The 23222-nt window shown below is 41.5% G+C and overlaps 1 protein-coding gene and 1 long non-coding RNA gene across 6 annotated transcripts in view; one reads left to right on the top strand and one right to left on the bottom strand.

Moving 5' to 3' along the window:
* LOC106025436 (uncharacterized) overlaps nucleotides 1–13321 on the top strand; it is a 33159-nt gene extending 19838 nt beyond the window's left edge. Inside the window, exons 3-5 of the long non-coding RNA XR_001199012.3 lie at nucleotides 7478–7549; nucleotides 9843–9914; nucleotides 12774–13321. This is a non-coding gene — a long non-coding RNA (uncharacterized LOC106025436). The remainder of the gene's footprint in view (nucleotides 1–7477; nucleotides 7550–9842; nucleotides 9915–12773) is intronic.
* CUNH2orf76 (chromosome unknown C2orf76 homolog) overlaps nucleotides 1–23222 on the bottom strand; it is a 232752-nt gene that overhangs the window by 155523 nt on the left and 54007 nt on the right. The window lies entirely within an intron of this gene.

Below are 23222 nucleotides of genomic sequence, written 5' to 3'. Positions count from 1 at the left end.
GGAAGACTTGCAATTGCAGTTTCTGCTTTGTAGTGCGTCACACCCCCATCCCCTTCCTTACATTGTGTGACCAGCAGCTGTTTGTGGATTTACAAGATAAAAGACCTGACTTTTAGCTGTGAGGTGCACAGTCTCCAAACTGGCTCCTGGAGGCTGTGTCACCAGGCCTGGAAATAAAGCCTTTGCTTCCCAAATTTTAATTTCTTGCTTCCTTGAATTTCATGCCGGGGTCGAGTTATCACACTTCCCATGTGTGGTTTGAAAAAGGGCACTGTCACATCTGGATGGAAGTGTTGAGGCATGGTAGGGTAGGTAGAGTTCTCACATGCTAATGGAAAGCACTGACTCAAATCCTTTCTCTCAGATCCAATTGCTCACCTCCAAAACCCCTCCTGCAAGCACTACGCATCATCACAGAGTATATGCAGCCCCAGCCTAACAGGGAAATGAATCACCAAACATGGAACTGGATAAAGAATAGAGCAAATGACAACATTGTGGAATAAACCACCATACTGTGTATTCTCCTGTCTGCTGCCCTAACTAGTCCTCATTCTGGAGGTCAGCTGGATTTCCTAGAACCTGTATCCCTAAGGGAGGAAGGATTTCTCCTAGATTGTGGCTTGGAGCAAGAAAAACTTAAGTTGCTGGACTGGGTTACTACTTCTGAGTGTACAGATGCCCAGCCCTGTGACCTCCATGGAGCTCTGACCTGTCCCACTCAAGGGGCTGCTGAAGACACAGGACTACCCAAGTCTGAGGCTCAAATCCTGCCTCGATATGGGGAGTAGCTCTGCAGGATACTGCTGTCACCTCTGCTGGAGGCAGGAAGTTGGGCCTGGCCAGTGTAGCAAAAGGCTCACCGAGGCCATGGTAAGCCCATCTGGGCCAGAACTTAACTGTTTCTTAAACAATGATGTCACAAGCGGTGGGCCAGGGCACAATGTACATGGTTGCCTAGGCACTGGCAGTAAGTGGCCAGCAAAAACATTTCAGCAAGAGTCTTGCTAGAAGCAACTGGCCTAGATCTTGTTGACCAAGCCTTATCATATGATGTTTATATTGTGCTTTGGGGCACCAGGGTTCATGTTTTGGCCACAGTTGTGGCTAGTGATCCTGGTAGCCCCACATCCCAAGTGGGCTCAGTTCCCAGCCCAGATGGACCCTGAGCTCTTTGAGCCTAGCTCTTTGTTTTTTCCTCACAAGCCCCTTCCCTCGTCTCAACCACTCTACACCTTTACTACTCCAGCAGAGCCGGGGGAATTGGACTACCCAGGAACCTCTGCACCCAAGAAGATTTTACTTACACCTGAGGAGTCGACTGGAGAGTCACTGCCAGATCCAGATAAGTTTGCTGTTCCGCATCAGGGTCTGCATGACAAGCTGGTTGGGCAACAGAGGCTCCCAGAGGTGGATTCAATGGTAGATGGGCATGAGAATGAACACCTAGCTCTGCCTTCTCAAGTCAGAAGAAAGGAGGAGACTTCTGCTTCAGAGCAGGCTGCAGACCACCAGTCACGTGTACTGCGTTCACTTCCAGTGAGTGACAGTACAACAACATCACTCCTGAAACTGAAGAATATAGCTCAGCACTGGCAACTTGCTAAGGAGGATTTTGGAGCTGCTCATCAATCAGAATATCCTCAGCTTCAGAAACAAACTGTGGATCTGAGTATGGATAAATCCGATCATGACAGCCTACACCTGGGAGATCTGCAGAAGCCAACTGAGCCTCCACAGCCCTGTGAGCACAAGGAAACATCCCACTACCAGCTGGAGACCCAAACTAAAAATCTGGAGGCTCCCCAAATCCAATCCTCTCTACCTGAGGGAGAAGGCCCTTATCAAGACTCACAGCCCACTAAAGAGATTGTACCTTCCTTTATCCATCGGGAGGCCCTAGGCCAACAAAAGTTTTTTACCAAGGTAGGTTTAGGTCAGCTGTCAGAGAATAAAGAGGTCAGTGTTCCATCCCTAAAGAGCAGTGCAACTCATCTCCCGCCTTTGCCAAATTTCATCCTGAGACCTGGGGAGATACCCAAGGAACCATCTCCAATACTGCTGTCAGCCTCTACTAAGACACAAGGGCCAATAGTGAATGAGATGCCAGTTCTATTGCCTGGTCAATACCCAACTCAGCGTCCAACATTATTAATTGTCACCATCCCACCACTGGACATGTGGCTTAGCACAAGTGATGAACTCACTACAGAGCCTGCACATTCTGAGGCCCTGCAGGAGATTACATCATCTTCTTTGAAACGTCCGGTGGTGGCACTTGCACATCAAGAGCAGGTGCAGGCTCAGCAACCAAATCTGACACCTGTCATCTTTGAGGCACTGAAATTGAAGCACCACACAACTCCTCTGCATATTGCAGAGGTTCAACTCTGCCCACATTTGAAGACGTCATCTCAGCATCCAGAGCCATCTACTAAGGCTAACAGTCAACATAAAACACCACATCAAATGAAAACTCCAACACCACTGGGTGAGTTTTCAACATCACCCAGTGTTATGGTACAACCCATGGACATGGGCCCTCTCAAAAATGCTAAAGCCACCACAGAGGATGAACATTCTGTAGTTCTGCAGGATATTACAGCTTCTCCTGTGAAGCATTCTGATGTGACACTCACACATTCAAAGCAGGTGCAGGCTCAGCGACCAACCCTGCATCATTTCAGCATTCAACCTGTGAACCTAGTCTATCCTGAAACTTCTTTGCCTACTTTAGGGACTCCACTCAACCAAAACTGGAAGGAGAGCCCCTCTCAGCCTCCACAGCCACTTATGGAGGCTGTAGACCAACACACAGTAACACCTGAAATGACAAACCCAACATCACTGGCTCAGGATACAGCTCAGAGTCTATCATTGCCCAGTGGCATGGTACCAATAATGCATATGGCTACCCTGATGAGTACAAAAGCCACTACAAAGGCTGAAGATTCTATGGAACGGCAGGAGGTTACAGCTTTTCCTCTGAAGCATCCTGGGGTGATTCTCACACTTCCAGGGCAGGTAGGAGCTGAGCAACCAAACCTGACTCCTGTCATGATTCAGGCTTTGAATGTAGAACATATCAGAACTTCTCCACCTACTTCAGAGGTTCAATTTTCCCCAACTTTGTCAGAGACCCCATCTCAGCCTCTAAAGTCATTTGTGGAGGCTTTACGTCAAAGCAGAGTGTCATCAGACACAACAAATCCATCACTACCAGACCAGGGTGCAGCTCAGTCTCCAACATTGACCACTGTCATGGATCAACCACTGGATATGGGTCATAGTATACATCCTGAACTTACTATAGAGGCTGAACATTCCATGGCACTGCAGGATGTTGCAGCTCCTCCTCAGAAGAACCCTAAGGTGACTCTTGCACATTCAGGCCAGTTGGAGGATCAGCATCCAAACTTGACTCCTGTGACAGTTCCACTTTTGGATGCGGAACGTTTCATGACTCCACCACCTGCTACAGGAACTAAACTTCCTTCAGTGATGCAGGAGAGCCGCTCTCACCTTGCAGAACCATCTATCAAGGTTGTAGCTCAACACTTGATAAAATCTGAAATGAGAGATCAAACTCCACCAGGTCAGCACACAACTCAGAGTCCAACATCACCCAATGGTGTGGTACAAACAATGTATACGACTGCTACCATGAGTGCAAAAGCCATTACAGAAGCTGGATATTCTGTGACCCTGCAGGAAGTTATAGTTCCTCCTCTGACACATCTTGAGGTAACACATTCAGAGCAGGTGCAGTCTCAGCAACCAACCCAGCTTCCTGTCACCACTCTACTTGTGAACCTGGACCATCCCAAAACTCCTCTACCTACTGCTACCATGAGTGCAAAAGCCATTACGGAAGCTGGATATTCTGTGACCCTGCAGGAAGTTATAGTTCCTCCTCTGACACATCTTGAGGTGACACATTCGGAGCAGGTGCAGTCTCAGCAACCAACCCAGCTTCTTGTCACCACTCCATTTGTGCACCCGGACAATTCCAAAACTCTTCTACCTACTTCAGGAACTCAACTCACCCAAAATTTTCAGAAGATGCTCTCTCAATCTCCAGAGCCATGTAAAAAGGCTGTAAATAAACCCTCAAGGTATAAATCAATCACACCTAAAATGACAACATCAACACCACCAGGTCAGGATCTAGCTCATACTCCAACATCACCTAATGGAACCAACCAACCACTGGAAGTAGCACTCACCACAAGTGCAGCACTCACTACAAAGGCTGAACCTTCTCTGGCCCAGCATAAGGATTCTACTACTGCTCTGGCGAAGCCTGTGTTGACAGCTTCACATCCAAACTTGACCTCCGTCACAGTTCAATCCCTGAATGTGGAACACAACACAAATCGTTACTCTTTACAAATGGTGCGGGACACCACCACCAATATCAACATATGTGAGCTCTGCACCTGTGAAAACCAGACCCTGTCATGTACGGGTCTCAGCTCAAAGCAAAGGCTGCACCAAGTACCTGTCCTAGAGCTCAACTCCTTCACAGTCTTGTAAGGATCAGTTTTCTTCATTTGTTGTCTGCAGTGTGCCTGAGGTGACAGCCCTTTCTTCAAGGCCTTCCTAGGCTGTCCTCACGTCCCCTGTTCAAACTGATTTTCTGCTTTTATCTTCTTCTTTCCCAATTTTCCTTATTCTACTCTCTTTTGTACTACTTGTGCCCTCTTTCCCTTTCTCCTGTTTTTTTTCATTATATATTTTGAGACAGGGTCTTCCTGAATTACCCAAGCTTGGCTAAAAATTGTAACCCTGCCTTCAAGGCATTAAATAAGGGGAAATAAAAGTTTCACTAAGCACCTGCAAGTCAGCTAAGAGGAGCAAATGGATTGACAGCACTGTGTCCACTGTCACCTGCATTGCCCAGGCTATGACAAAACAGGTAAAAAAAAATTGGCAATACCCAACCTACTGGAAGTCAGACACCCTGAGTTCATTTTCGCTGAAGATGAAGAGTGAGTCCTAAGGAACAATGGAGGTTAAGAGTAAGAAAATTTACTGGGGAAAAGGAGTGGTGACTAGGAATAGCTCCTGAGAGACAGGTGGGGTCCCAAATGGGTTGCACTTTACTTATTTTTTATAAAATTTATCTCCATCCCACCACTTAATCCTTACTCTCTTTTTGCTCCACCCTTTTTACAACTCATTTCCATAGTGATGATACAGCAATGTGGCCATGAGTAGATTATAGGCCTGGAGGTGTAGCTCAGGGGTACACTGCCTGTCTTGTACACTCAGGGCCCAGGTTTCATTCCTAGTATCCCTCAACCCTTAAAAAAAAAGGAATAGTGAGCTGGGGATTTAGCTCAGTGGCATGAGCCTGGTAAGCACTACATCATGAGTTTGATTACGGACACCAAAAAAAAAAGGAATAGAGTATACCTGACTCAGACAGCCTGAATTTTAACCCAGATCTCTTTTTCATTAGCTTTGTAACATTTTGCAAGTTAGTTAGTCTGTGAATCACTTCCCTCATCTGGGGAAGGAGAAATGTTTACTGTTTCACAGGACTGTGACAGAAAACACTGTGACACAAATAACAGCACCCCCATATGTATGAATATTAGCTGTTATCATACCTCAGGCCCTGAATTATGTGCAGAACTCACTTTTGCCCCTTGATTTGTATATACAGTATCTAGTTTGTGCTCAACCCTGCAGGGCTAAGTACATGGAGAGCTATAGAAGTGTTATGCTTTTTCGAGAACATGAAATGATAGAAGGGCGGGGAAGAGCCTTAGGGGAGCTGGTCTGGCGGGAAGGAATGGATGTAGATTTTAGGTGCAATCATTCTCCAGAATCTGGAGTCACAAGATTTGAAGGTTAGGGAACACTGCATGGGGGAGCTCAAACCTTAGCTGGTGCTTAGAGCACCTGCAATTGTCAAGCAGAGGACACACAGGAAGGCCAGCCCAAAGGCATGGCAGCAGGAATGAACATGGCTGAACAGGCCAGTCTGCCTGGCAAGAACAGGATTATCAAGCAGTGAGGTATTATTTCAAATTATGAACACTGAATATCAATTTTAGCATTTTTAGAGAGACAGATGGAGACAGGGACCAACAGACAGACAGACAGAGTTTTCAAGCCAGAGAACAAAGTGATTGAAAGAAGAGGATTCTCTTAGACTCCACATGTGGAGGCATCTGGAAGGGAAGGCTGAATTCAGGGAGGCCTAGAAGCTCTAGGCGCCTGGGGATAAGTGACAAGTGGCTGAGCAGGGTGCTGGTGTGAGAGTGGGTGAACACTGGAACACTGCATGACCAAGTGGCCAGTAAACAGCTGGGGGCAGGTGAACAGAGAAGTGCAAACTCCAGTGAGCTCCCGTCTCCATGAGGTATGGAGCTGAGAGTGGTGGAAGCGTCACAGGTGGCAGCCCCAAGCAGGGAGGAGAGCCAGCTTGAGGGGCACAAGTTCTGTTTGAGGCCGTGGTGAGCGCAGAGCAATGAGAATGCATCTGGTCACATGGAAATGTTCACTAGGCGCATGAGCAGACTGATTGCTTTCCCGCCATCCTCAGGAAAAGTGTATGCAAACTGAGCAGGAAAGTTGTTGCTGACGGATAAAGAATGAGTTTCCGCAAAATTGGAACTGAACCCTGGTTCGAGGCAGGCTGGCCTCAAGCTCATTGGTATCTTCATGCCTCAGCTTCCTGAGTGCTGTGATCACAGGCGTGCTCCCCTACTCCTGACCTAATAACTTCTTGTCAATGCACAATAGACCTCCTTTAAAAAGGAGTCAGAGGTGTATATGGAATAATAGGAGATCCATACCCTTATATGCTTGACCACCTGTCTCCCTCACCCTGTCACACAGGAGATAAGCCCTGGTGCCAGTTTTGTGTGGGTTCCTCCTTCTCCTTTGCAATTTTTGCCCTGACCAGGTGATGGTTTACTCCTTGCCTGGTGGTTCCTGTTCTTCCCTGTGCATCAAGTCCAAGCGGTTTTCCACATCAGCAAGTTAGTTCCTCTCTGCTGCTCTTGCCCTTATCCTTCCACTGCCTGCAGAGCTTCCACAAAGGGTACCGAGCCAAAGCTTTGGCGCCAGCTGGCAGAGGCTTTCTTTATTCTTACTCACTAATAATGATGCATTTTGGCCCATTTTTCTGTTGAATGATTTTTCATTTACTTATTGATTTGTAGGAGTCATCTTGTACCCAAGTGATTTTGGGAAAAACACTTAAATTAAAACTAAGTGACCCACATCATTAATCCAGGAGACTAGACAGATAGGAAGCTGAGCTGCTGAGCAGAAGTCTCATCATTTGTGCTGGCTGCTCCATAGTCTGACTGTCTTGTGCAAACTGGGGAGCTATTAGTTATAGAAATGAAAAGCTGTTTTTGTCTCTGTGTTTGAATATCCTGGAGACTTTCAGGATTCTTTTACTTTTTCTGCTCATTCCTTTCCCAGTTATTCAAAGAAATAAACTGTTTCTTCACAGAAATTTTCAAGGAAACTCTATTTATACCATTCAAGAAAGGGCGTGGGCAACATACCGTTGGGTTGAGAAACTGTGAGTATATTCTGTTCATATATGAATACAAAATCTTCAAACAAAAACTAAGATTCTCCTTAGTTCACAATATTGAGGTCAACACTTCTGAGGAAAGGTATTTCCCAATCTTATGTCAGATTAAGCTCACTTGATTGAAATTGAAACTATATGGATAAAGATAAACCTTCACATGGATTGGGAGGGTAGCTCAGTGGTTAAACAGCTCCTTAGCAGGGTGTGAGTCCATGGGTTCAAATCTGAGCACCAGATTAAAGGGAGGGGAGGGGCAAAGACAAGGACAATTAAATTTCATAGACCTTCTTGGTGGTGAGCAATTTCTTTATTCTTTCTATCTTCTTCTTTTTTTTTTTTTTTTATCTTTTTGTTTTGTGTATTTTGGTACCGGGGATCGAACTCATAACCTTACAATCACCAGGCAGGTGCTCATGCCGCTGAGCTAAATTCCCAGCCTTCATAGATCCTCATGGAAAGAAACAATTGAAATTTTTTTATACAAGGAGAATGTGATTACATTCTTAATGAATAAAAATAAAATGAAAGGTAAATAAAGAACTTCCGTATGCTCTAATGATCCATCAGTGAGGTAACCACTAGTTTTGGTCTGATATGTATCTTTCCTGATGTTTCCCATGCATTTGCCTACACACATACTGACTACAGTGAAATAGCGTTGTCAGGTGGCTGTCTTTTTTTTTACCTAAACAGTACTATCCTGCAACATGAGTCTCTCACTTTTGATACACGAGTTCTCTCCTACCCCACAGATAGTGGGTTACCCACTTACTTACGCTCCCACAATATTCCATAGTGTGTATTTTTGTTTGTTTTGAAATGAGTCTCACCATATAGTGCAAGCTGGCCTTGATCTCATGGCGGTTCTGCTTCCTCAACTTCTTGAGGGCTGGGATAACAGGCATGCACCACCCCAGCTCTCATGATATATTCATTTTGTCTTAATTTAGGGTTGTTTGTTTTTTGAGACAGGGTCTTGCTACGTAGTACAAGATAATCTTGAATTCACATATGTAGCTCATCTTCCTGCCTCAGTCTCCCAAGTGCTGGGATTAGAGGTGCACCACCATGCCTGGGTGTCATGGTGTATTAAATAATATCCCTATTGATGCATGTTTTGAGTATATCCAGAATTTTTTCATTTTTTAAAATTAGTGCACTGCAGTATATGATGATTACAGTCCTCATGGGCAATTGGCACATGTACATGATACCATACATCTCAATTCTTTTTCTCATCCCCAGTTCTCCATGTCCCTTACCTCCATCTCTTAATCATCTGCTTTCTGAGATCTATCCCCCTTCTTCCTATTATCTTTAACTTTGCTCTTTATTTAGACTTTGAGTTTCTCAAATAAGAGAACCTTTGAGATAGTTAAATGTGTGTTTCATTTCTTCAAAAGGCTGGAGTTTCTTTCTCTTTATGGCAGAGTACTGCACTGTGTGTAAATACATTGTTTTTATCTATTATCTGTCAATACACATAGCGGCCCCTTCCAAGGTTTAGCTATTATGAATTGTGCTGCTACAAACATGACTATGAATTCATTAATGTAACATGATGCCTTTAATTCTTCTGGGAAAATACCTAGACGGGGAATAACTGGGTCAAGTGGAATTTCTAGTTGTTTTTAGAGGCAACTACACACTGATACCCATAGTGATTATACTAGTTTAGAAGTGTTTTTTTTTCCCTATAACCTCACTACCATTTTTTCTTGTTTGTCTTCCTGCTGGTAACCACTCTTTGTGGGATAAGATGAAATTTTATTATTTTACAACACTCTAATGGCCATAGTTATTGAGCATTTTTTCAAGTATTTATCAGCTGTTCATACTTCTCTTCTGAGACGTGTCTATTCATTTTAGTTGCCCATTTTTTGGTCAGGTCTCTTATTTGGGAGGTGTCTCTCCAGGTTTCTTTTTGTTGTCTCTTCTTTTGGCACCTGGAATTGAACTCAGGACCTTGCACCTGCCAGGCAGATGCTTATGCCATTGAGCTATATCCCCAGTCCTCTTCAGCGTTCTTGTTACCTGTACCACATAATGAACACTTGTTGATGATTCTTTGTGAACACGGGCAAATATTTCTGTAGAACAAGTGCCTACAAAGGGGACTGTTGGCATGAGCTTGTTTTAGATATGAGACTTTAATTGCTCCAGGTACACTCCACGTAGCAGGACCTGACAGTGCTCATTTCCTCATGCTTTTTCATCACTGCATATCCTTCAGGTTTCTGAGGAAGTGTGATACAAATATAACCTTTTCATCTTCCAGAAATCTCAGTGAAAATTACATCACCGAACTACGTAAGGATTCCTTTGAAGGCCTGCTAAACCTCCAGTATTTGTAAGTTAGTTAATCATATTTATTTGAGTTTAGAGTTATCTGTAAAATGAGGAGGCAGTTCTAATTATATATTCTCCAAAATCTCTTCCAGAAATAAAACGCTGTAAGGGTGCAAGTTTGTATAGGTCTCAGTCTATGTCTATCATCAAATACGCTATGCACATTTTCACTTTTTAAATCATAATATACAAATGGGAAAAACCCAACTTACACAGGAAAAGTGGTAATAAGATCTGAGCACTTAATTGTGTTATAATATGAACCTTGGTTTATTAGTGCTTATGTGCCATTGGCTTGTATTTGTATTTACCATATAGGCCATCGATCCAATTGACCCACAGTCTTTTTTATTTATTGCATAAATTCATTATGTTTTTGTCATGTTTTCATTTTTAAGTGTTTAAAAAAAAGGAGGGTGGGGATACAGCGAGTAGTACAGCGCCTGCCTGGCAAGTGTGAGGTTGTAAATTTGAGAGTTCAATTCCCAGTACAAATAAGAAACAAACCTCTCACGAATATATACAATAGAGACTGTATCTGACCTGCAAAGTCTGTAAGTACTTGCTATATGGTGTTTACAATAAAGGTTTGAAAAATTTGAATCAGAACAAAAGAATTAAAGTTAACTTTACAGTGCTGCCTAGAGGACCAAAACGTACTGAATAGACCGCCTGTGCTAACTGGAGCGCCATTAACCCGGGGTGCTTAGACGATTGAATCCGAATGAAAGTAACACCTAAAGTATTAAACAAGTCTTTAAAGTATTAAATGATTAACTAGGAGGTAAAATGTAATATTATCCAGATGGTTAAGCTACTAGAAGACTTGACTGCCTGCACTTCAGTGCTGGAATTGTTATACCAATCTTAAAAACAAGTGTTTAAAATGGTGATTAAATGGTATTAGTGTGGTGGTGCACTCCTGAAATCCCAGCATTTGGGAGGCTGACACAGGAGGATCATTGCAAGTTCAAGACCAGCCTGGGATACAAAGTGAGCCCAAAGCCAGCTTGAACTGCATGGCATGACCCTGTCTCAAAAAAAAAAAAAAAAAAAAAAAAAAAAAAGACAAAAAAATGCTATCGCTGTAAATGTTTCCCTCGGCATAGAAAATACTCCATCTTCACTGAAACAAGAACATCTCTGCAGCCTTGTTGTCAAGGAGGAAATACTTGCATAGTGCTTTTATCTGTTTACAGAAAGTAAGATACTGTGTTCTTTGGTGTGAAAGCTTGATTTTTGTTTTGTTTTGTTTTGTTGTTTTGTGTTTGGTTTGGTTTGGTTTCTGGTCCAGTAGGTCCAGAAGTGTAAATATCATTAAAGGTAATTAAACTAATTTGTGGTATTTTGACAAATAGCGCCTTTTTTCAAATGTAGAAGGCTTGAAGAAAGTAGGCATAAAGTATTTTTATTACATGGAACCAAAAAGTCTCTGGAATTATGAAACTTTGGAGGCCCTAAGGCATTGGTGGCAAACCTGTGGCACGCTTGTATTCATAGACTAAAAATCAAAGGAAAGAAAACAATTGTTCCATGTGACAAGAGACCACAAAAAAGCAAGAGTAACTTGCCCATGAATGGCAGAATGGGTAAGAAAGATATGGTATATTCATACAATAGAAAGCTGCCTAGCTATAAAGTAGGATAATCTTGAGGCTCTTGTAGGGAAATGGTTGCAACTGAGATCATGTTCATGGGTGAAATGGTTTGGACCCATACAAGTGAAAACCAAGTTATCTCCTAGCACAAAAAACTGAAGGAGTTAGTGGGATCCAAACGGCACATTAGATATTATGACACTAACGGTGGAGAAAATGCCTAAAAAAGGAAAGTAGTAATAACTGTTAATTTCTGATGATCCTGGTTTGAATTCTTGTATAATTTTCAAATTTTTCTTAGATTTGATTTTTGTTCTGCCTTGTTACATCTTACTGTGCCTGATGATATGGGCAGCTATTTTGAAGGTCACAGGATGTATTGCAGGAACCATTGCTGGTTTCCTATTATCTTGTTTTGAAGTTCTATAATGCTTTTATTCTTTTGTTTTGATTGGATGATGATTTTTTAAAAAATAATACATTATGGAAGCCATTGTTGATTTCCTATTACCTTGAAGTCTTTCATTCTTTTATTTTGATTGGTTTTGTTCTGTTTTCTTTTGTTTGATTTTATTGCATGTAATGATAAGCACAAGCTATTTTGAACAAAATGGAGACATTATCGTAGACATCAGTAATTTCCCAATGTCTTGTTTAGAAGTCCTTTATGCCTTGCACTGTTCTGTTCTTATTTGCTTTCTTCTGTTTTGTTTTATTCTCTTTAAAATAAACAAGAAAGAAATTGAGAGCTAGACTTCATGGTGCACACGTGTAATCCTAGCACTCAAAAGAGTGAGGAAGGAGGATTGCTGCAAGTCTGAGGCTTGCCTGGACGACAAAGTGAGTTCAGGGCCAGCCTGAATGGCACAGCAAAGCTCTGTCACAAAATGAGGGGAAGAAATAAAAGCAATTAAGTAGTACACCTGCAGTCTTAGCACTTAGGAGGAGGAGACAAGAGCATGGTGAGTCTGAGACCAGCCAGGGCTACACAGTAAGTTCAAGGCCAGCCAGGACTACCTAATTTAGAACTGAAAAATAACAAACAAAAAATAATATAACAATTGTATATTTTATTTACAAATATCTCGAAGGTGAGAGTCCTAGAGGAATTAGAGACAGGGCATAGGGTATAAAATGTTCACATACAAGCCCAAGATTTTGACAAAAAAAGTTTGCAATATTGCCAATTCTAAAGTCTAATATTCATACCACTTAGATACTTATTAGTTATTTAATCAATGTTTTCCTTTTCCTTATTCCAGAGATTTATCGTGCAATAAAATACAGTTTATTGAAAGAAATACATTTGAAGCACTACTTTTTTTACAGTTCTTGTAAGTTGAAAATATAACTTCATTATATTTACAGTCTTGTAAGTCTCTTTGCTACTCATTTGGAAATCCTTTAAACCTCTACCAAAGTATATTATAAAGATTATTGCACAGGTCAGAGAGAGTCACTACAGAGCAATGATTCTCAGTTGGTTTGATTTTGCATGGAGGCGACAATTGCTATTGGAATCAAGGGGGCAGAGATCAGGGATGCTGTTAACCATGCTACTGTGTTCAGTCAGACATTCAAAGAATCAGCCAGCTCCAAATGTCTCTAGTGCGGAACCTGCGAAGTGTTGTTCAAGAGCAATAAAGATTGCTCAGCACAGGAATTTATTAAGCTTTCACTCTTTTATATCTAGTGCATTTCACATGTAAATAGGAAAGTGTAAGTTATAAGCCAGCATCTTCCAGTGAGATTTCTTAAGTGTATGGAAACAGTACTGCAAGTGATGTTTCATCATATATAAATTGGAATAACTGCCAAATAAGAAATGTTCAGAAAGAACCTCTTTATTCTTTCAATTATGTCTTTTCTTTTTCTAGAAATCTTCGTTGCAATTTAATCACAGAAGTGAGCTTTGGAACATTTCAAGCATGGCATGGAATGCAGTTTTTACACCAAGTGTAAGTGAAATAAATGATAAACGCATGTAAAAACAAAAACTATGAAAACCAAATCTATTTACCAGCTTCATACACTTATTCATTAGCTGGATCCTGTTAAGAACTCTAAAAAGTAAGTCATAAGATCAACTAATTACTTTTAGATGAGACCACAAGTATCCAGAGTGGTATGGCCAAAGACTCCATTCATTATTTTCAAATGAAGAAACTAAGGTGCAAAGAGGCCAAGGGATTTGATACAACATTTTTGATGACAGGGTCTTGCTACGCAGTCCAGGCTGGCCTCAAACTTACATTTGTCCTGCCGCAGTCTCCTGAGTGCTGGGATTACAGGCATGTGGGTTTTTCTTACCAGAAAGCAATTGCTTCCTGGAGATGAGCAAGCTGACTTCTATAACTTATAGGTAGCCTGCTCTGCAATTTCAGGTACTGGTCTTTGGCATGAGCAATACAAGTTGTCACACTAGTAACACTCAAATTAGCATCATTTGGAGCTCAGGGCTGCTGTGCATGCTGTGAGTGTTCCTTGAAATTCCACTTGCTTCCTTCTCATATTCAGAGTTGTAACTATTCAAATATATACACTAGAGAACTTCAAAGAATGAAGTTTAATATAAGGTTCTACAAGAAGTAAGAGGTACCAAACTTTTTCAGTGCCGGTGTCTACTAAATAGGAAAGTAAAAAAAATTCCTGAAAGCCTGCCACCAGGTACTTCTCTCCCTAACCAGCCACAATGTTATTTTTCAAAAAGTACTGACTTCTGAAGTTATGAATTATCTGTGTACAATAAGAACCTTCAAAATGTCCAACAGGTAGATGTTTGTATTAAGAGGTAGTGTGAAAAATAACGATAAAAATACATTTCTCTAGTCTAATTCCGTATGTTTTCTCTCCTCCCTTTGATAAGAAGTGCAGGCTTTATTTCTTTCAGTTAACATTTAACAGCCTGAAGGTGATTTTAGACTCAAAATGAAAATTCCCATACCCACCTGAGTTGGGAAAGACTTCCCACCTGTCTTGTGGGTCCACAGTCCAGGTTCACACAGTTTATTTTTAAATCCCTGGAGGGAGGTTTAGGATGCATCTGGAGCTGTTTAATTTCACCTGCATCCTCAACCTGAGTGAACTCCTCACTCCCCTTGTCAACCTGGCGATGCACAGCTTGGGAGATACTGAAGATTTGCTTTTGAAGGAAAGTAGGGGAGAGGTGGTGCATTAGAAAAGACTCATAATGAAGCAGACAGCGAATTGTGACATCTGATGTTAAGATTTTTCTTAACAGAAAGGCAGTTGCTTCCTGGAGATGAGAAAGTGAGAGCTAAGTGGTGCTAGACATTAATGCTCATACTCCCTGTGAATAGAACCCTGCCTCTCAAACTACTTAACAGTTACTTCAGTAGATTTGCACAGTAAGTCAACTGTAGCATGCACCTGTAGTGCCAGCTACTCAGAAAGGCTGAGGCAGGAGGATCATTTAAGCTCAGAAGTTGGGGGCCAACTGCGGCAGTATATCAAGGCCCTGTTTCTCCTGACAAAGTAAAAAGATCAACATAATGGTCACAATCCACCAAGTGTGTGTCTGAGACTGGGTACCTGGGCTTTGGGTTCAAGTTTCCCAGGAGACAAAGCTAGCTGACCATCACCACAGTGAGACAGAAGCCTATTGCATCTCTTTTTTTTTTTTTTTTCTTTTTTTCATTTTTATCACTACCAGCGATCGAACTCCAAGACTGCCTGCTTGCAAGGCAGGTGCTTATGCCGCTGAGCTAAATCCCCAGCCTCCGAATATCTTTTCAAAGCCAAGTTGCCAAGCTAGGATGCCAATACTTTTATGACCAACATGTTCAGTCTGGAACTCATCAGTTGAAGTATTTTTCCCTGCTGTACAAATGCCTCAGCTAAGGTGGATTTATCATGAGATGAGTGGAGGTGAAGCCCTGGGGCTCCTCACTTGCACAAGACACTTCCAATGTCCTGAGCGGGGTCCTGGAAATTTCTGTATGCATACATTTTGCATACTTTTTCATTAAAAGGCACTTTGCAAATTTCATAAGATTCAGGCCCCACTAAGTCTGGTTTCATCCCTGGATTCCAGGGAATTATACTCCAGGTAGTTAAATCTCTTTGATAGAGCCTCTGCATTACTGACAAAATTGAAACAGTAATTAGCAATGTGTTGGTGTCAGTCTGACTTGAATCTGAAATCCACCTCAAAGATATGCCAAGAATTCGTAGTAAGGTGCCACTCTTTGAGTGGTAGAAAGACTCACATCTGCAAGATGACGAAGCCGCTGTGCTGTGTCACAGTGCTCCTCTCACCCTGTAGTGTACTGTACCTTTCCTGCTTTCACACTCACTCTGCAGAGCATTTATCTTCCTTTATTAACTGTGAAACCTTGCTACCTCAGAAAAATCAGGATTGAAATATATTATGAAAAACTGGCAGGGTTGACATTCCTAAATGTTAAGTGTGCTCCCCCCACCCCCAACTTTCAAGCATTTCTCCTGCATTCCACAAGTCCACACTGATGGCTGCTTTTTGAAAATTCTTTCAGTCACTTCATCAGTTCTAACATTACAATATCCTCCATTTAGTTTTTTATTATTTTTGAGCCAGGATCTTGGTAAGTATTCCAGCCTGGACTTGAGCTCACTTTGGAGCCCAAGCTGGCCTTGAAATTGAGGCAATCCACCTGCCTCCGTCTCTAAAATGAAGGTCTATGCTTTTACATACTGAGAAGACTTTATACAGTAGAAAGACCCTGACATATGTAGAGTATATTCACATGCTGGCTTGTCTAGGGTCAGTCAACAACTGATCTAAGAGAGAACAGGGGGAAATCTAAGTCTGTCCCGGCTGAAGTATTGATGTTCTCTCATCTCAGTGCATACACTGCCGGTATGTACCGGACCCTCGGCAGTTCTTTCTAGCTTCACAGGCAGACACGTGACAGATAAAAATATCAACTCAAGGTTTGTCCTTTGAGCTGACACACTTTGGCTCTTTAATGTGTAAAGCTTAAAAGATTTGGGTGTTACATCCAGCAATTACTTCACCTTCCTTCTCCAACAAGGCAACGTCTCTGCTCTTGGAAATTTAGTAGTTCTTCCTCTTCCTGTCACATTTCTTTAATGCTATATTTATCAGGTGTCTGTTAAGTTCCAGGCACTACATTAAGAAGATATGCTAATGAAATAACACGCTGAACACTCTTGAACTGGTACTTAGCATGTGGCAAATATGTTACTTTAGTGTCATTTTCCCAACAACTCTTGCAGTATTACTATTATTCCCCCTAATTCAAAGATGAGGAAGCTGGACTCAGAAGCCATGGCTAACTCGGTCAGGTGCACACCATTCATGAGTGGTAGAACTACTCAGCTTTGCACACAATTTTGTATGCAGCTTTTGTTCCCTTGTACTAGGAACTGACATAACAATTTGGCATTTTGTACTTCGATTGTACTTTGGAGTTGGTTTCTATCTTCAGTGGGCCTTTGGAACACAGAGCTCCAACTGATTTCTACTAATTTGACACTCATAGAGTTCTTGGCCTGGCCATGACAGTTGTGAGCATCTGAAGGTTTACTGTTGACTGGCCAATGTAGACAAGCTCTATAGTCATTTTTATTGCCCTTTGTGGTACTGGGGATTAAACCGAGGGCTTCTGCACTGAGCCACATCCTCAGTCTTTTTATTTAGGAACAAGGTTTCCTGAAATTGCTAAATTACCCAGGCTGGGTCAGACTTTTGACCTCAGGCCTTAGCCTCCTAGAGTGCTGGGACCACAGGCCTGCCCCACTGGGCCTGGCCTTCACAGTCATTCTTAGTGGCTGGGGGGAAGGAAGCAGGGAGAGAGGTAGAGTTGGAGAACCTGCTTTCACAGAGTCCAGCAGTGAGTGGCCTCTTTAAAGATATATTTTGAGCACTGTGCTCATTAGTCACGTGACATTCATATCTTTCACTTCATGACATCATCTCATTGAATACTGACTAATGTTACAAATGAAGGAAGTTGGTCAACTTCGGGAGAACATGGCGGATAGATAACAGCACCTATGGAGGCTCTCTGAGATAGCCAGCTTACATTCCAGAATGGTATGGTGTGGGGAGTCCTAAGCAGGGGGAGATGTATCCTGCCGACCCAGGAATGAACTAAGCTGAGAGAAACCAACTGGAAATTTAATCCCAGTGCTATGACTGGAACAGCTAAAGTGTCAGTGCCGAAGCTGGAACCTGCACCTCTGGAAACCGCGGCTTGAATTTCCTGCCGCTGCCGCTGCATCTGAATCAGCACAGCAGGGATAGAGATACGAAAGCTCTGAGAGTGGAAATAGGTGAACAGAATTGAGAGCAGAGTGGGTGGGGAGCCCTACATCGACCTATGGTAAGTGAGAGGAATAGGGACCCTTCCATAGACTATCATACTCCAACAGAGGACATTCTGGGACAGGGCAGAGTAGCCATAACAGGACGCTGCAGTGATTTCAGTTACATATTCCTCTCTCAAGCAGGACTGGTGGGGAATGATTGACCTGGGTGATGCCGCAGACTAAGACCCAGTAGGCTAGCCCAAACCAGGTCCCTGCGCCTGGCAGTGCACCCTAATGCAGTGAAGCCTTCAGCATGTTGACTGGCCTGGAGGGACAAGGCCAGCATAGGCTGCCCAGATCTGTGTCTCCCTAGTACACTGCAGTGGGTGGGAACACCTACCCGGCGTGATTCAAACAAACTGTAACTGACAAAGAAAGAAAATGAGCCTCCTATATACGCTTGTATGGAAGGAACAAAAAGTATGGGAAGAGGAAGCAACAAGAAAGGGTCCTCGGTCCCCAATCCTGAGAACACTGATCCAGGAAAGGTAAATGCAAAGGAGAATGAGGACAGAAAACATGCAATATCAGGCGCAGCACCAACAGACATAAAGCGATATTTCCAGGAACTCATAGACGAGTGCAAAAGTGAAGTATTTAACCCAAGTAAAGCAAGATGTAAGTAGAATAGTTAAAGAAATGCTAAGCACCTCCCACAAAAAAACAAATGGTGGAATGGAGGAACAGGAAAAAAAGGGGAGAATTGTTTGATGGAGAAAATAGAGAAAACATAGAATACATGAAGCAGGTTCAAAGAGATTACCAGGAAACTAAGAAAACTATTGAAAGTTGGCATAACAGTTTGAAAGAAACTAAGGATAGATAATCTGAACTGGAGGACAGATTTGTAATGTGGGAGCATGAAAGGAAAAATTTCTTAAAAATAACAAGGAAACAAGCAGTAACAATACAAAGACTAGAAGATGATAAGAGGCTCTATAACAAGAATTAAGAATGTAAAGGAAGAAGCATGGATACAAACAAATGAACTGCAAAGGCTATTCACAGAAATAATAAAGGAGAACTTCCTTCATAAGGAAAAAGGTAAAGATACTCAGATCTGTGAGGCATACAGGACCCCAGCCACCTACAACACAAACAGAACTACACTCAGGCATATAATAATAAAAATTCCAGAAATCCAATATAAGAACAGAATATTAAAAGCTGTCAGAGATGGGGCATAAGTGCCTACCTTGCAAGTGTGTGGTTGTGAGTTCGATCGCGGGTACCGATAAAAAATAAAAAAAAGAGAAAGACAAAAAAAAAATCTGTCAGAGACAAGAAACAGATCACTTACAAGGGAACACCCATCAGAATTACAGCAGACTTCTCAGCACAAACCATCAAATCGGCACAAACCATCAAATCACGAAGAGCATAGGGCAAAATAATTCAAGCTTTGAAAGACAATAACCTCCAGCCAAGATTGATATATTCTGCACAACTCTCCCTAGAAATCAATGGAGAAACAAGGTGCTTCCAGTATAAAGAGGAACTAGGGGAATTTTCAACCACCAATTCAACTCTACAGAGAATACTGCAAGATATTCTAAAAAAGGAAAATAAAAAGATCCCAGAAACAGTGGCGCAGAGGCCACAATGAATGGAGCAGAAAGTGAAATGAAGAAGACAAACTGACAACCAATGACAGAAAAAGATCTCAACAGAAATGAGGCAGAGAAGGTTGGACGGTAGGAACAGCTATTTTGTAGAAAACAAGACATCATAATAGCTAGTGCTGATTTAATATCATCTTGTTTTGAAGTTCCATCAAGCTTTTGTTCTTCTGTCTCCATTGGTCTTAACATGTATCTTACTGAATTTTAGTTTATGTGATAATATAAACAAAAACTTTTATAGATAAGGAGATAATACAGAAACCATTGTTCATTTTCTGTTAGTTGGTTCTAAATACCCTGTAATACTGTCATTCTCTTGAATGGTTTTACATTGTCTTGATATGTTTGATGCTACAGTATACGAAGTTATACTCAAAGATTGCAAGGAAAGAGACACTATGGTAACTACTTTTATGTCGGGATATCTTGTGGTGAAACACTATTTTGCTTAAATGGTTATGCTCTGATCTGTGCTGTTTTATTGTTATGTCCTCTTTTATCTCAATCTCCTTTTTTATTATTTATATTTTTATTTTTTCTTTTTAATTAAAGGAAAAATAAAAATAGCAGGATATATTATAGTAACCCACTTTTATTTCCTATTAACTTGATTTGAAACCCTGTATTGCTCTCACCATCTTGTTTTGACTGATTTTACTCTATTCTGTTTTGCTTGATAGTACCAAGTTTGAGAGCATAGGCAACAACTGTGAAGACAGTAAGATTCACTATGATGCCCATTCTGGTTTGATTATTATCTTCTTTTAAAGTCCTCTGATGTGTCCAATGTTTTGGTTTTATTGGTTTTGCTCTTTACTATTTTGTTCAATTTTATCATAACTGATGATATAGCCATTTCTTTTAAGATAGCAAGAGGCATTATGATAACCATTGTTGATCACCTTGTATTCTGTTTTTACATTATGTACTATGTCCATCCTTCTGATTTCACTGACTCTGTTTTGTTATGTCACATTTGGTTTTATTCTCTTCAAAAAAAAAGTAATAAGAACTGTGGGAGTAATAAAACCCAAAAGTTGTAATTGTCATTGTAAAAAAGAGAGGAAAAGAAAGTGCTCTAAAGGATATAACTGCATGTATATTTAAGTGTTTTTGTTGGGGTTTTGTTGGGTCATTGAACAGTACTGTTTACAGTCTCACTGTTTGAATGTCCACTTTATAGGCTTTAATTTTGTAACTTGAACAACTATTTCTAAGATGACAATATGTAATCTATTAACTAGTGATTTCCTACTGTTTTTTTTAATTCTGTATAACTTGTACCTTTTTTTCTGTTTTTTTTTTTTTTTTTCTTTTTCTCAAGTAAAATTTTTTTAAAAATTAAAAATCAAAACAAAAGGGGCTGGGGATTTAGCTCAGCGGCATAAGTGCCTTCCTTGCAAGTGTGCGGTCGTGAGTTCGATCCCTGGTACCGATAAAAACAAAAAAGACCAAAAAAATACACAAAACAAAACAAATGAAGCAAGTTAAACCATATCTGGAAGAATGCACTAAATGGGGAAGCTCACCATGCAAGAACGAGCTGCGTGGCTCCCAGTTCCACCACTGACTCCCTCTGACCTTGTCAAGGAAGAGTCTGAAAGTCACTCCTCTTTCTGCCATCTGCCAACAGGACTGCGCTCTCAGCACTTGGTCCTCCATATATTACAACATGGCTCTTTTCAAAATAAAAGCACAGCTTTATAGAGAACAATTCAGTGGTGTTCAGTGTATTCATGAGATTCTACAATAATCTCCATTATCTCATTCCACAACACCCTCATCACCCTACAAAGCAGCCCTGTACCAGTGAGTGAGCACTCCCCATTTCCTTGGTGTGCTGCCACACCAAGCCGGCTTTGGTTTTGTGAGACAGAATCTTACTATGCAGCTCAGGCTGCCTTCAAGTTCATTGTGTACCCAGCCTGACCTTGAACTCATCATCGTCACTCTGTCTCCTGAGTGCTACAATTATAGGGATGCCTCATTATGCCCAGCTGGAGCACAGAAGTTTTTAATTTTGGTAAAACCCGCTTTATATATTTTTCCTTTGGTTATCATATATGAGAAACAAGTCATAAGCATTTGCTCCTATGTTTTCTTCTAAGGGTTTTATAGTTTAAGACCTTGCACTAGGTATCTGCTACGCTTTGAGTCAGTTTTCTAATACAGTAGAGGGGCCCAACATCACTCTTCTGCATGTGGATATCCAGTTCTCCTACCAACACTCTGGAAGACTATTCTTTCCACACTGGATTGTCTTCATACCCCTGTCAATAGTCACTTAACGGTAATGTGAAGATTTATTCCTAGGCTGTCAGCTCGAATCCATTGTTTTACAGTCTAGTCTTACTCTAGTACTACACTCGGTTCGCTGCAGATCTTCACTGGGTTTGGAAAGTGGAAACTGAGTCCTAGTCTGTTCTTTTTCAAGATGGTTTTGGTGATCCTGAATCTCTTGACTTGCTATGTGAATTTTAGAAACTAGCTCGCCAGGTTTTAGAAAAAATACAGCTGGAATTTTTTTTTTTTTTTTTTTTTTTTTTTTGTACTAGAGATCAAACTCACAACCATGCATCTGCAAGGCAGGTATTTGTGCCACTGAGCTGAATGCCCAGCCCTCAAGCTGAAATTTTATGTTTTCTTTCATTTTGTTTTGCAGTACTGGGCCTCATGCTTGGTAGGTGAGTACTATACCACTGAGCCCAGCCCCAGCCCAGGTACTGGGGATTTTGATAGGAACTGTCCTGAAATCATAGCTCAGGTTGAAGAATAGTGACATCTTTTTTTGTACCAGGAATCGAACTCAGGGCCTAGTCCTTGCCAGACAGGTGCTATGCCGCTGGGCTACATCGTTGGCAGCTGTGCCCTCTTAATAGTAATGATTTCTGATCCATGATGACAAATCAAATGTCTTCTATTCATTTAGATCTTTTTTTTTTTTTTTTGTCTTTTTCATTTTTATCGGTACCAGGGATTGAACTCACGATAGCCTGCTTGCAAGGCAGGTGCTTATGCCGCTGAGCTAAATCCCCAGTCCCTCATTTAGATCTTTAATTTCTTTTAACAGTAGTTTATAGTTTTCAATGTGTATTTTGTACCTCTTTGGTTACATTTAGTCCTAAATGTTTTATTCTTGTCAACACATGGGATAATTTTCTTAATATCATTCTTAATTTTCTTTCTGGCCTGGGGAGGGGGGGAGCCCAGGGCCTTGTATGTGCTAGGAAAGCATGCTGCATTGAATTATACTGCAATGGAAAAATATAGCCAATTTTTGCATAAGGATCTTGTGTCCTACAAATTTAACCTTATTAGTCCTAGTTTCCTTCCACGTATGCATTCATTATGGTTTTCTCTTCTGTTCTGTTTGTTTAATTAAGAGGTTTCACTATGTAGTTCAGACTGGCCTTAAACTCACTATGTAGGCCAGGCTGACCTCCAACTCAGAGTGATCCTCCTGCCTCAGCCTCCTGGGTCCTAGGATTACAGGCATGTACTGCCATAATGACTGGCTTATACTTTCACACTTGTACCAGGGACTGAGCTACATTCTTGTCCCTTGCTTTATTTTGAGACAATATCTGCTTAATTGGTTAAATGTCCAGGTGGGAATCCTCCGGCCACCCAAAGTGCTAGGATTACAGGCCTGCAGCAAGATGCCTGGTTTCTCTATAGTTTTCTATATGTATATGCAATTATACATAGCTTTGTGTTTCCAGTATGGACCCGATTTTGTTTTCCCCAGCTGTCCTA

Source organism: Cavia porcellus, unplaced genomic scaffold (genome assembly GCF_034190915.1).
Source record: "Cavia porcellus strain 051 isolate PalLab524CR breed Dunkin Hartley unplaced genomic scaffold, mCavPor4.1 scaffold_12, whole genome shotgun sequence".
Taxonomy (NCBI): domain Eukaryota; kingdom Metazoa; phylum Chordata; class Mammalia; order Rodentia; family Caviidae; genus Cavia; species Cavia porcellus.
The sequence above is the reverse complement of the archived record's forward strand: the minus strand, read 5'-3'. Positions and strand labels throughout refer to the sequence as shown.